Source organism: Drosophila melanogaster, chromosome X (genome assembly GCF_000001215.4).
Source record: "Drosophila melanogaster chromosome X".
In the NCBI taxonomy this organism is placed as follows: domain Eukaryota; kingdom Metazoa; phylum Arthropoda; class Insecta; order Diptera; family Drosophilidae; genus Drosophila; species Drosophila melanogaster.
In genome coordinates, this window is record NC_004354.4 from 19,379,969 (window position 1) to 19,395,495 (window position 15,527).

At 41.3% G+C, this 15,527-nt stretch overlaps 1 protein-coding gene across 4 annotated transcripts in view, besides 1 other annotated feature; it reads left to right on the forward strand.

Annotated features, from left to right (window-relative positions):
• kek5 (kekkon 5) overlaps nt 1–15,527 on the forward strand; it is a 118,734-nt gene that overhangs the window by 26,788 nt on the left and 76,419 nt on the right. The gene's annotated exons all lie outside the window — the stretch shown is intronic.
• Nucleotides 242–427: a mobile genetic element.

Sequence of the window (15,527 nt, forward strand, 5' to 3'; positions counted from 1 at the left end):
AAGACATTTTTCATACCCTGACTCCAAGTTGAAGTTTCCCTGACCCTTGACTGCTTTTGGCGTCTGAATCATCATCATCATCATCGTCATCCTCTCCAGAGTTCATCTACATTCACATCTGCACCGCGTGTTTTCGCTCATTTTGTGTTCTTCGCCAGGCCAAAATGCGTCATCATCACGATGACAACGAAGATTTTGTTAGCGAATTCTGTCAACGGGTTATTAGAAACATGCTAAAATACAGTATAATTCGCTTAGCTGCCTCGAGTACTTTGCACAATGCCTCGATGCAGGTAACTTAAAAATGCAGCTAACTTAATTTTTTTTTTTCTATTTTCTATTTTCTATTCACACAAAAAAATGGAAAAATAATGCAGATATCTTGCCGATGCAGCTAACTATCGATGCAGCTAAGCGAATTATACTGTACCATTATATCATAAAAAAAATTACAAGTGCATCCGCTTAAGTATTTTATTATTAAGCTCTTACTGAGTTGCCTCCGGTATTTAGCCCATTTTTTTACTTTATTATTAACTCTTTGACATATCCCCCCATTGTCAACTCTGCTATTGAGGATAAGTGATGGAGCTGATTTTTGGATATAACCAATTCCAGTGAATATCATGCATAATCTATTGTTATTTCTGGTTATCATCGGCAAGTGGCTAATTGGTAATCTTATACAATGCATCCATACTCTCAACTGCCGACAGCCATTCGAGATTGCTTAATGGCAAATAATGGTAGAGGTTGTCCTGGTGGTGGTGTTATTTCCTACTTTTGATTGTAACAAAAGTTGACAAATAATAAAATTAGGTTTGGTGGATAACGCAACCACCAAGGAGCACAGAGCATCAGCAGGAGACTGGATTTTATTTGGACCGCTTTTATGGTATGCCAAACTGTCAGCGACAACTTGACTTTATGTAGCCAAACCGTAGTATACCCTAGTCATGCTGGCAGACGCGTTGGGCTTCCTGTTTTGGCCATAGGGTCGGCAAAACGGTGAAATGGTGAAATGTTGAAATGGCGAATGTAAATGGCTTTGAAAGCCTATAAATTATAGAAATTCCGGGGCACCATTTGTATGTCTACTATTGATGGCGACGCCGAGCTTTCTCCATCGGGCAGAATCCAAAGTTTCCGCGAAGATGTCGGATGCCGATGACAATGATGATGAGCCATTCAGACATCCAGTCAGTGAGGCAGTCAGCTTACTTTCCCCCCACAATTCTCACTCCCATTCTTAAATTGTTTTCGCCATTCTCTATGAAAATCAAGTAGAGGAACAAACAAACAATATCCGAACGAAGACAAGGACGAATCAACTTGAAATGACATTTGCAAAAATGTTAATGACAAGATTAATCAATATGGGTACCCAGCTCCTGTATCTTTCATTCGCAATCCACCCACATCCACACCCCATTTTGTTTTTCTGCTGACAAGCCGAGAATTGGGCGCCCATACAAAAAAAAAAAAAGGCTTGGGGTAAATAAAAATAGATGAAAAATAAAACAAAAAACAAAAAAAAAGCGGCAGGCGACACGAGAGGAATGTGAAACACGCATGCATGGCAAATATTCCTGCCGGCGAATAGAGGTCGTTTTTTTTCTCGTTTTCAGGAATCAAAAAAGAAAGTTGTTGTGAAAAATCACACCCAGATATCTATACGCAAAATTGAGCAATATTCCGATAGTGAGAGGTAGAAACCCGATAGACCTAATCGATTCAGCGAAACATTGATTCAGGACATGGAAGTTGCGCAGGATTCAATGCTAAAGATTCAATCGGAACGCATAAAGTATCTGAAGTTGTATCTTTTCTGCGGCAAAACCGCAATGATATGAAATGCCTGCGGTTTAGTCTAATTGTGTACTTTACTTCTTCGCTCCCATTAAAATAAACAAATTAACATATTTAACACATTTCATATGTGCGCTCAATGCGTGAAAAAATACACGCTTCGCGTAAATTTCATTTAAAAATTAGGAGCACTTGGATCAACAGACCGTGCTGGTTGCTTTAATGCTAACTTGCTCTTTTACGTCATAATAAAGCTGCTAAACTTTGAGAAAAGTGTGCCTCAGAATATAACTTACTTAAAAGAAAATAAAGGGATTACTGACTTAAGATAGGTGTATGAAAAGGTTACAGGTTGAACACATCTAGATCGATCGCATTTCTATTAGGGTGCGTATTGAATTGCCCCATTGCCACCTTTCATAATATATTTCGCCCCTTATATACATACATATGTATTGCATACCTATGTGGTTTTTGGGGTAAGGTTGTGGAATGGGCGCTCTTAATGGCAATGCTCACCTGTAAAAATCCAATAAAAATGCTGGCAACAATAACATATTACAGCATGCCCGCCCTTCCATAACAATGAATCCTCCGCCTCCTCCTCCTCCTCCTCCTCCATCTCCTTCTCCTCCTACTCCTCCTGCTACAGGTAGGTCGCCAGGGAACTTGGGCAGGGGCAGAGGAATGGTCTGTGTCCTTCAGGACATGTAAAAATGTCAATGAAGGTCGCCCAACTTCGCCGCTGCTATGAAGCAAAAGGTGTGGAAAAGTTACGCACTCTGGGCCAAAGCTACAGGATGGAGAGCTGATAGCTGGTGTCTAGAGGAGCTAGAGAAGCTAGCTCACCTGTCCTCCTGAGCTGAGCCGAGCCGAGCCGCCGGCCTGACTGCCTGCCTGCCTGCCTGCCTGCCTGCCTGCCTGCCCTTGATTGCCTCTTGGAGTGACAACATGGTCCTGCCGGCGAAGTTGGTGGTTGTGGTCTTCTTGGCTTATTTATTACTTTCGCCCACTAATTGACAGCAATTTACCGGCTTAAGAAGCGCTGGCAGGAGCGGAACCTCCAGCACGGCGCAATAGGTCAAATAAAATGGACGTAATGGACACCGAAGTCATTGCGTGCATGTGTACGTCCGCTCACCCGGGATTCCTTTGCGGTCGCCAGCGACTTACTTTCATAATTGACAGCTAATTTCGGTTATAAATATATATAACACGGACAAACTAACACCACAAAAAAAAAAAAAAAAAAAGGAAAAGGAACGAAACAAAACAAATGTTGGCCAAAGCCAATAGACCGTGACCGATGGTTTGTTTATGTATCTAGGCCAGATCAAACAAAATGCCAAGTGCCATAATCAACGTTTTCGGCGCTATTCTTTAACCACTTAAAGATTATGAGTTATTTACGAGTTTCGTATTTTGTGGTGGGGGAAAAAAAAAAACTAAACGAGACTAATGCAATTTTGATCTATGTATGTATGTATATAGAATGTCCAGTGACTTGGGCAGCAACAATATTAACTCGAATTAAATACATGTCGAGAGTTTAAATCGCATAGCCAGGCAGGAATTAAGCAGTGCTCCTTCGAAACATATGTACATACTATATGTATGTATTTATGTTTTTAACCACTAAGAACTCGGTGCTAAGCTAAACAGATCAACATTAAGTTGCAAATAGTTTCGACAGCCGTTTTCGGATTAGAACTTAATGGCTATGGCTTATTGTGGTGTGCAATTATGTGTGCATGGTCTGTCCTGGCGTTGTCCTGGGTCCACCACCTAACCAACTATACAATCTTTGGACTGCTCCTGAAGCGAATCCGACGCTCTCGCCAGCTTCTGCCCATACTAATGATTACGTTAAAGTATTTTTACGAGCATAACAACATCGTGTGTAACATCAAAGCGTCTGGCAACGCATACAAAACGGAATCCAAGAAGCTTTCGGATGGCAGAATGGGGATAGGGATAGGGATAGGGATATGGATACGGATATGGATATGGTGTGGCATTAGTTGGTTGGCATTCGGCAGATACACTTGTAAAAAGTCACAAATTGACACATTGAATATAAATCGAAATTTATGTGTGAATTAAATGTGCACATCAAAATCGATTGCTATTCGAAGGAGCAACTAATCCGATAAACAATATTATACGGACCCTGCCTAAATCACCAAATGCGATTAGCTGATTAATTCAAAGTTTGTTTAATTAGCAGCATTGGGAAGCCTCTTCGAATGTATGTACATACTATGTACATAGGCATGTATACATTGTCTTGGCTTTTCGATGTGTGTGTGTGTGTGCATATACGGGTTTGCAAATTATCTGCACGGTTATTGTGTTGATCCAAGGATACAAGATACAAGGATGAAAACATTTTTCCCGCTTCCCTTGGCACATTATTTTCCCTTTTTTTTCCGCCGGCCTGTGTCTCTCCTTTCATTTTCAAAGGGTATTTGGCATTCCTGAAGAAAAGAATGCAAGAAGAAGGTACATATAAATGCCACGCCTTGCTCGGAAAATCGCTAAAAACTCAACAGTCATATTTCTGAAGGATTATTCTTACTAAATTCTTCCTTTATATATATTTTTTTTATTGTCGTGTCTTTGGCGTCACACTTAAGCGCACACCCACAGACGCATTCAAGTTTAATATCGAATTGGTTAATTTATATTATCAATTTATCAATTTATGGTTTTGAAATTCCCTTTTTATGGCCTCAGACAAAACAGCACTTTTGCCCCGTTGAGGTCGAAGGCGATAAAAGTGGGTGGTTGGTGTTGATGGTTGGATGGTTGGAGCTGGGGGGCGAAAAATGTACTTTGCAGGACTGGAAAATTATTGTCAGTCGGTCCTTGGCACGCTAACGTTTTGGATGTTAATGTATTCGAGCGCTGCTGGTGCCCACACATAAATGCACACAAACATCTGCACTCAAAAAATGAATTCTACCCCAGTTTGGAATGCTGCCATTCAAAATGTAAGCGAACTAAAAAAAAAATAAAAATAAAACGTTTGATGTAAAAACAGGGAAATATGTACATACATATTTCTAAAAACTGGCAAACAATTTAATCACAATGTGCTTCTTTTGCATAATAATTTAAGTCATAAACCAGCTTAAAGCCATATTAATTCGAACTATAAACGTACACTTCAATTTCGAATGAATTATACATTAATCGAACCCTTTTTCGTTACACACTTTTCCATCGCACTAATGCCAATTAATTAGGCAGCTCATCTCTTAAGTAAATCCTCGTGATGGCTGCAAATTTCAAGAAAAGGTTTGTTTTTGTTTTGAAAACGCCTGCGGCTATCAAACTTTGTTGTATTGCTCTTTTTTTTTATATTTTGTATGAAAACGCCAATGGGGCACTTTGCAGACAAAGTTCAAAGCCAAAAATTTGAGGTGGGATCAGAAATGAAATTCTTGAATTAATCCGCTGATGATGTCAAATAAATGTCAAAGAATGCGTAAGTGGAATATGTTATGTGTGTGTTTCATTCGCAATTAAGATAAGGCATTTGCGTCTTGTCGCCAAACGGAAGTCACTTCCGTTTTCCGTTTTCCGTTAGCCGAAGTGCGCCCACTTTTGCGTTTTGTTAAGTAAACAGCGCACATTCGGTCGCAAAATGCGGGGCAGAGTTTGCCACCATCAGCGAAACAAAAAAAAAAAAAAAGGGGAAAGCGGCGGGTGACTTTTATTTTCTCACCATTTCTCTCAGTGTGCCTGCGAATTTTGTCTGCGAGCTGCGCTTCAAACAAAGTACACGCCTCCTGCGGGGGCAGCATGCGTGTCATGTTCGGTGCGATGGCGTTGACGATGGGGCTTAGGGGGTTTTTTAGGTGGTACGTGGTGGTAGGTGGTGGTAGGTGGTGGTGGGTGGTTAGGAAGTGCCCGCCCAAGCGTTGGAGTGCAATGAGTCGACGGAAGGGGATTTCGAGAAATCACAAATAATGAGACACAACACAGACGACCAGAAAAAAAGGATGCAGTGCGTCGGTATGAACACAGTAGATGAAACTGTATAAAAAAAAAATAATAATAATTTTAAAAATATTAAGAACAATATTATTTATGTATTATTCAGTCGCATTCATTAAAAATCCCTTAACTCGAGCTGCAAAAGTTCAGTCCTACCGATGATGAGTCGAGTGAGCGCCGCTTGAAGCGAATGATTGCTTTCAAAAAGATTTCATTGGGTTGAATTATATTCTTAATTTTTTGTTGCCACTGTTGGTTGGTTGGTTAAATAAAAAAGAAAGGCCTCCTCGTCAGCTTGGATGCATAGCCACATCCTCCACAGGCGCATCCATATGCACACCCATCATCCTCGACGCCATTCGAGAGCTCCATCCGTTCGCCACATGTGCACCGCACCACCGAGACCTTGGATGGATGGAAGAAGAGCCGTGGATTGGGGTCATGCAATTAAAAAATGTTCTCTAAATGAAATCACAATTTAAAAACATTGGATATCAGACGGGTTCTTTAGAATTGCCGCGCGCTGTAACAGGAGCAATGGCAAAGCCTTTAAAGTTGAAGGCATATGAAGATATACATATGTATGTACATACATAAATATTGTGTGGCAATCTGGTTTTTTATGGGCTTAAATCAAGATTTTTGAGCTGTAACCATTACTTATGCATTTTTATGAGCGTCATATTATTTCGATGAGTGCTATTATGTTGAACGCAGCTGTGTGTGTGTGTGTTCGTTCATTTGTATTCAATGTCAGAGGAAAACAAATAATTGTATGCCATTTTTAATATTCATGTATGTATGCCTCACAGCTTCTATAATTTTAGGTACGTGCCCATCACACTCACACGTGCGTGTGTGTGTGTGTGTTTGGAGGTCCTTAAAAAAAAAAAAAAAAACCCTGGCATGGAGGTGTTAAATCATGCCTTTCCTCCCACAAGGCCAGTTCTTAAAATCTCACATAAAACACCAAACAAACTCATTAACTTACGAGCACCCAGTTGTGCAGAACATCCCAAAGGACAATTAGCTAAAATAATAACTAAATAGATATGTAGCTTGAGTTTCGGGTAGAGATCCTCTGATATACACATGCGTTCGAGGAAAAATCCGGGGAGTGGTTGTCAACTTCTAAGTTATATTCGACACTCAAAATAAATGCTCTCGCAGCGACATAAATTGCTTCCCACGCTTCTGCCTTGTCACATCGCCATGGATAATTGAACCATGAATAAGCCAAAATATGCACCTTTGTCGGGAAGGACGCAGGACATAAGGCACAAGACCCAGGGCACAGGACACAGGACACAGGACATGGAACGTGGTGGGACATGATACACTGCTGCGTACACACATATGCCGGCAACTAGAATTAAGAATCGAGACGAGAGTGCCATTAGCCGCTGCTGTCGAGCTGTGGCACTCTCTCCCCAGCGGCCCATTTGACAGCCAATTTTGTCTACTTTTGCTTTTTTTTTTTTTTTTTTTTTTTGTTCAGCTCTTACCTCTTACCTGCGATCTGGAATCCTGACGATTCGCCGTGTTTTGTCAATATTGCCGATTGGATTTCCACAATACAGAACAGCACAGTACTGCGTACCACACCTGCAACTTAAAGTTTGTAAAAAAAAAAAACAAGTTAGCGCGTAAATCTTTGTTGCCGCACATACTCGATGCCAGAGACAGCACACATTATCCAGCCGTTGTGTAATCAGGAAAACCACTTACAAGTCTGCTTCCAAATTTCGACCCCCCCTCCCTCCACCCGCCATCATACCGAAGATACTACGGCTTTGTGCCAGTGTTTGTGTAAAAAAAAAAAAAAACTTAAAATATTGTTAGAACAAATTTTCATTTATGAAAATTCGAAAAAACGAAACAAAACAGAGGATGGCTGTTGATAAAGCATTGTCTCATGTGCATAAAAGTGACGGCGAAAAGCAGAAGTCATATGACCGGCATTAAAGCACCAACCAACCAAACAACCAGCCGGGTCACCAAGTTGCCAACCAAGTCACCAACCAAGTTACCACCGGCAAAACAAACTGTGTGTGTGTGTGTGGAAATGGAAAAATGACAAACAGCTGCGACAACTGCGAGCTGCGAGTTGCGATGTCTTCGCCATATCTTTCTAAAAACCTAATTTTTTTTTTTTTCGTGTTCCATCGTAAATTCTGGGCGTGGCAAGGGGAGCGCGCTGTTTCCACGGAGAATCAGAAGCAGACGGAGAAGCGCTGTCATGATAAAATATAAAGCCCACTAATTATGAGAGTCACGCGTTATAATTAATCAGGAAATGTAGAGGCACTCGAACAAATATGGCTCGGCACAAAGAATAGGTCTCAAAAAGTCAAATGAAGGGGCTTAAAAACTTCGATGCCGGCATTAATTAATTGCATTATAAAAGGCCAAAGCTCCGAGCGATTTGCAAAAGAAAAAAAAAACAATTTAATTTAAAATTTAATATATAAATATAATAAGTGTAGGCGATATCAAAATTCCAAACTTCAAACACATTCTTCGTTGTAAGTTGAATAAATAGGTATTAATTACTTGGCAGAGGTTAATTATTATTATTTCGATAAACTCTCAAGCCAATTAAACGTAATAATGAATAGGTATTCAAATTGAAACAGAATGATATATATCCACTTTGAGCGCAAATTGTATTCTTTTCGGAACATGAACGCATGCAAATGTTGTTTAACTTTAACGCTTTAAATAAATAATTGTTTTCGATACATCTACTTTTCGTTACACCTTGGGGAAATTGTGTTTTCGCACCGGGCTTTTTCCGCCTGCACTTTTTCCACACTTTTCTGACAATTTTCACGCGGAAAGTCATTTCGAGTCGATGTCAGCAAAAGTGAATTCCGCTGAAAAACTGCGACTCTGAATGTCGACGCTGGGAACCGAATTCGGTTAGTGACGAATGTGGGCGTCGATGAAAACTGTCGGTTGGCGAAGGGGGGCAAAGGAAGGGGGGGGGGGGAAATAGATTCCGGATGTCGATTAACGTTATGCGCTTGAATTTGAGTTGTTCACACAAGGGCGAGAGCAAAAGTCAGTCGTTAAAGTTGTGGAAAGAGGGAATGTTTTTGCAGAAAACTTGCTTTGCACGCCGTATTAAGACAGATAGACAGTGAAAAGTTTGGATTGTTTTCGTGGACTTGAGACTTCAAATGATACTCGCCCATTGATTTTTTTTAGAGGATATTCGATGTGTCTATATTGTGCACTTTAGTGCCGTTCGCATTCGTTGCCACGCCTTTAAATTTGCATCAGAAACGAATGGATTGTGTTGCATGGTGGGAAAAGTAAACTTAATATCTCGGACATTGGCTTCCCTGCAAAAATGCCATAAAATATCGTATCGGAATTTGTTACAAAAAAAAAAATGTTATTCAATATTTATGCGCACAGGTCAAAGGGGCTTGGCTGGCAAAAAGAACGAGAAAACCAAACACAATGCAACGTTTTCTTCAGCTCGCAAAAGAAGTTTGATTTAAGGCAAACGTGTGCTGTGACATTTGCAGCTCGACGATTGTATACCCCTTACTTGCAATCGATGGCGGTGGTAGATGTCGCCAGCTGTCGAACGAAAATGTCACGTTTGTTGTCACGAAAAATGCGGTTTTATTTACAGCCCTAAACGGATAATTGGCTCGCTGGGTGGGTAACTGCGCCAGTTACATTTAGTATGTAAGAAATTAGCAAATTTAAATGAAAGCGTGTGAAATAAACATTTGTGGACGAGCTACACTTTGCATGACGGACGGCGATTCCATCATCGTTAAAGGAAGTGGTGGGTGGTTAGTTGGGAACGTGATGTTGATGATGGTGATGGTGGTACACCAATGTCATTTTAGCATTCATGACAACCAGGCAACCAACGAGGCAATAACAAACAGCGGACGCAAAAATTGACACCAATTTGCGGACATAATTGTTTTTTGCTTCATTCTGGGAGATTGCGGCAGCGCTGACCCGCCTGCATTTACGATTAAAATGAAAGTGTGCGAATAAATAACGTATTAAGAGGACGAACGGACAGTAGGCGGCGGCAGGAGGATGAAGTCCCACTTGGAGAAACGCTCTTTGCATGATAATGAAATCCAGCGTTGGGCGGCAGTCAAGTTAACGCAACGCAACGCAACGCATTGTATGTGCCGCAATTTCGTATTTTTCCAACCAACCAACCAACCAACCAACCAACCATCCAGGCATCCTCAATGCGGCTCAGAACTCTTGAGCCACATATCGCATGTTTTCGCACACGATGACAAATTTCCATAATTTGGGTTTGACTACGTCAACAGTCGTGTCGGCCATTTGCTGAGCCAGGCCAAGTATAATGCGCGTGTCTCCGTCTCCAGTAAGGCAGAGTATATATATATATATATATGTATATGTATATAAGTACGAGTATTCACATATTCATCCACAAGTCCACAGAACTTTCCGATTCAGCAACACCGCTGTCAAGGCTAACGCCGCCGTGTGTCACGTGACTTATTCAAATTAGCAAATTTTATGTTTGCGCTTTTTTTTTTCCTTTCGCCCCGCAAGCGTTTTACGGCCTCTTTTTATATGTTGGCCAAAAACAGAGTGAGAGAGAGAGAGGGGGGGGGGGGATATTTTTGCGGTCCAGAGACGTTTTAACGCATTTCCCTATGTCAACGGGCCACACCTTCTAATGTGGCACTTTGGTTTGGAAAACACAAAAACTCGTACGAAATCATCGCTTTTATTTGATATCTCTATATCGGTAGTGCAATCTGCATTTACATGTGCATTTCAAACTCTCCAGCAACAAATGCGTTCACTAATTAATTTCAATTCCGTAGCTCTTTTGTGCATTTGACAGCTTGATTAGTAACTAGTAAAAAGCGGCATAACCATCACAAATTGTTTTTTGATTTGGAAATCGCTTTCATCTGTTTTATTTTGCCATCGAGTATTGGATTACCTGTGCGCTGATTCAGTTGGACTCGTTTTGTGTTACAGTGACCCAAAATGAAATGAATTGAAGTGCTGACGCGATTGTGAATCACTGAAGAATCAAAAAACTACGCAAACTGCTGAGTCTCTCAAGTGCACTTACTTAGCGCGATAAGACGAGATTCATATACCCATACATATATCTGATTAACCCACCCGACCTACTCGGCATTGCCATGCCGAATGAATCCATCTCCATCAGGACATCCACTCGACCATTAGGCCACCGACCAAGTGACCGCTTGTCACACCCGGGCCAAATATTTGGACGCACCTGTTTCTTAATGTGACACAAAATATTACAAACATCATACATCACGGCTGTCACTGTTTCCGTCCGGTTTGTAGACACTGGGCATTGGATACTGGATACTGGACGAAGGACGAAGGACGAAGGACGAAGGACGATGGACAGTGGACAGTGGACGATGAAGGTGCGCCCCCAGCAGATTTCATTCACAGGCCAAAGTGCCGTGACGACGACAAGTGTCATATGCTGCTGGATATGGATGTGGCCAAGGGGTGGGGCGAAACCGACAGGTGGTGGTGGTGGTGGTGTGTAAGCCCCAACATACAAATCGTGTACCCCATCCAACTGCCAATGTTTGCCTAAATAATTTTCAAATCGTGCAGATCAAATCGGAAGCCGTTGTGCACTTAATCGAAATCCCCAGCAAATGAATAAGCCACTTTGTCGGCCAGCATCCTTTTAGGCTCCTGCATATATGAATCGAAATAATTTTGTGTACGGATATCAACAACCGAATCCCGAATCAGCCCCATCAGATCCACCAGACCGACCTGCCCCTCCTGCCCCTTACCCATTTTGGACCGTAACTAACCACTCCCGAGCGGGTAAGCTGTGACAAAAGCCATCCGATTAAAAGGGTCTACGGAGCAAGAGAAGGACACAGGACACAGGATACGGGATACGGTATACGGGATACGGGATACGGTATACGGGGAGACCAGGATACATGGCCACAATCCATGGAGTCGCTCCTGGGACCGAACCGACTATCTGGGCCCCTTTATTGGCCATCCAGTGGAGTAGGAGAAAAAAAGCTGAAATTTACGAGGCTTGCTATTAGCATTTCTGGTCTCGTTTAAAACGCTTTTAATGTTCTTCGAAAATATGCTCCATGATGATTAACACACTTGCATTCTTTTTGACCCAATTTTGCATTTTTCCCAGGCACTTTCTACCATTTTCGTACTCCTTGCCTTGCACTTTGGCAAATTTGGAAAAATGATTTTAAAATCCATTAGGCAGGCAGGCGGGCAGGCAACAACGCTTGCCAATCTGCCATCGAACTTCCATTCATTGAGCTATTTTTGGTGTATGGGTTCAAAGGAATTTCATTAGACATCGCTTGCTAACCCCAAGGACGGTGAAGATGATTCGTCTTCTTTTGCGCCCGAATTTTCATTCACGAATTTTATTAAACATTTTAGCCAAGCGAATAATTCCATGCCCGAAACGACCATTAATACTAAACAAAAAGACACATTTGTTATATTTGGGTCGTAGTGTGACTATTTTTTTTTTTGTGGGTTTTCCCACAGTTTCGAGCTCCTTGAATTCCTGCGAAAATTCCTGCCCTGTCACCTGAGTGTGAATATATGAATATATTGTTTGACGAAAGGCGCCTATTTTTGGGTGTTTTTTTTTTAAATAGTCAAGCGAACATTATTGGCCACAAAATGATCGTGCGTATTTTCATGTTAGCAATACATTTGTGCCTAACGTCAATAAACTCGATTTATGTATTGTATATAGTGCCATAAAAGTAATGTGTAGACACAGACGTTAAATTGAATTGAACTTAAACCGTTTAAATGATTGAAAGTGATAACTGCGTCAAGTTAAAAATTTCATTAAATATGATGAGGGTTATCAATCGCAAGAGAAAAAATAAAGACAAAAAAAAATGCGCGTTATTGTTTAAAGACTCGTTGGGGAGTTTATGAAAGCGCTAATAAAATAAGTTTGAAAACTTTTAAAACAATGAGGGACACAGAACGAATGGCCTTTTGCTGATCCAAGGTCCTGTCATATTTTAAATTAGCCATTAAGGCAAGATTTAGTGGAATACCTTAAATAACTTTGATGCGAACAGGGGAACGCGGCAAGTGTCCTCTTGTGAAACATTGGCCCACTGGGCCAGATTTCCGATTCGGCTCTTTGCATTAGCCACAAGTGCAAGGCAGGCCGCGGGACAAAAAAAAAAAAGAAAAAAAAAAAGAACTGACAGTATGAACAGAGGACCAAGGACTACGGACAAGGCAAGCAGCAAGGACCAATGACCACGGGTAGAAGTATGAAATGCGGCAAAATTGTGCTTTCAAATGGCAGGACGCAGCTAGAAAATTGCGAGTGGACAAAAGTGCGGGACTCCATTATTTGGATATCTGCGGGAATGCGAGGTTATGAAACTCGGTCTCTTCGCTGGCCCCTTTTATTATTCCATCATATTTTAAAAATTTTATATTGTTTAAACTTTTGATTAAGGGTTTTCGGCTAAAAGTCATATTTTCTTCTATTTCCCTCTCGCTCTGTTCTGTTCTGCTCTTTTCTTTAGCATCTATTTATTATGCAATTTTTTTTTTTTTTTTTTTTTTTTTTTTTTTTTTTTTGTGGGGGCCAGTAAAAAACAGCGAGACTAGAAAGAGAGGGCGTGAGATGGCGCGACAGAGACGGAGAATGGCCAAACAGAATGGAGCAAACAGAGCAAAAAGCAAAACACAGACGGCAAAGCTCACAAACAAACAGATAAATGGCAAACATGTCATAAAAGGACTTCATACGCAATGCCTCGCTCGTACTCTCTCCCTCTCTCTCTGTAAAGAGAGAGAGAGCGAGAGCGAGATGGAAGGGGTACACCGTGGGTGGTCCTTTCGGTAGTTAAATGGTATATGGGCCATATGGGTGGGTGGGTTCATAGAGGCCAGTGGGTTCGAGGCAAGGACCATGTTGATTTTTAGGTTATTATAATTTTCATAATAACCGGAAAAGCGCACACACACGCCCTCCCTCGCCAAAGCCAAAGCATTTTGAGACTTTTAATTACAACCTTTTCGAGCGTGTGTGTGTGTGTGTGTTTTTTTTTAACATTTAAATAGAAATAAAATATTGTTCTTGTGTCATTGGGATCGGTTTGTTCTGCTGCTGCTGCTGCTGCTGCGGCAATGTGATATATTACAAATTAGAAAATGCTTATGGCTTGCACTTTTGGTTCGTTATGACGCCAGCCAGTCAGCTAGCAAGCAAATAGGACGCAAAAGCTTGATAGAAGCCACTGAGAATCTGCTGCTTGGTCACGTTTAGCTTTGTTCTGTGGCAGGATCTGGGATCTGGGTCAGTGTTAGCAACTACAATGAATATGAATTCATTGCTCAAGGTAATCACATCTACTAAAGGTATTACTACGCCCCCCTCCTTTACAAAAGGCAAAAAGCTGTGGGGGCGGGCAAGGCAGGCAGAGTGGAAAAACAGATGAATAGAGAGGAATAGAAGGTAGTTGCCGAATATGAAATACTTGCCAGGATTAGTATGCAAAGTAACAAAATTGCTTTAAAAAACCACAAAGAAAGAAAAGAAAAAAACCCTGCAACAGAATTTCTTATGGAATTGTCTTTGTCTAGTTATGGTTACTCGACTGAGCCTTATCCAGAAAATTCGATATATGTGTTTATATGATCTAGTTCGGACTAAAGTTGACATTTTGTCTACATTCTGGCTTACAAATGGTTTACATTCAATTGAGATCAATAAACCAAGAGTTTTAAATAGCTAATAAGAAATTCGCCAATGTAAAAATCGAAACTAAAATTACTATAATAATTCAATATTTTTGTGATGTGTAATGCAAGCATTGAATTCAACAATGCTTTGTGCTGTAGCCAGGCAGTTTAGAAATCAGTTGACTGCATCTGTGTGTTTTAATCTACCGCCTATCTTCTTTATTTGGCAAAACCACAACGATTAGAGGGTCGTCATCGAATTAAACTGCAAGTCAGGCCCCATGCAAAACTATTACATGCCATTACTTTGCCTTACGCGAACCAAGCCAATCCCCCAGACAATCCCCAAGCCAAGCCAAACCGAACTCAACTAAACTGAACTAAACAGATCCGATCCACACAGGCCTTCATCGTATTTAAAGGAGGCAATTGCATGAACAGACCTCGCGCGCCAATAGGGTTTATAATTGCGTTTGATTGATTGGCATTATAAATGCATTTAGACAAGCGCACGTCCGACACATTGGACAGATGTGTATGTACATACATACATACGGACAGATGTATGTACATACGGACGGACAGATACAAGGACGGTTATACGGACACACGGACATACGGAGAAGAGTTGCCTTTGCCGTTAGAGTAGAGGACGCAAACGACCAGCCAGCCAGCCAGCTAGCCAGCCGGATGAATTGAGAGATGGATGTCATTCAGAGTTGTGCAACAAAACTGGGTTAAAGCCGGGGCCTGGCCGCACTCGTTACCCAACACGCCATTAGACAGATTAATTAATTGCGATAAACATAAATAAAAGAGGAGGTGCGCGGTTCAGGGAACAGAAACAGAAACAGAAACAGAAACAGAGACAGAAACTGATACCGATACCGATACTACGCTCGAATGGGAGCGGATGGCGGATGGACGGATGGACGGATGGACGGACTGCTCGACTGTTAGCAAAGGTCGAT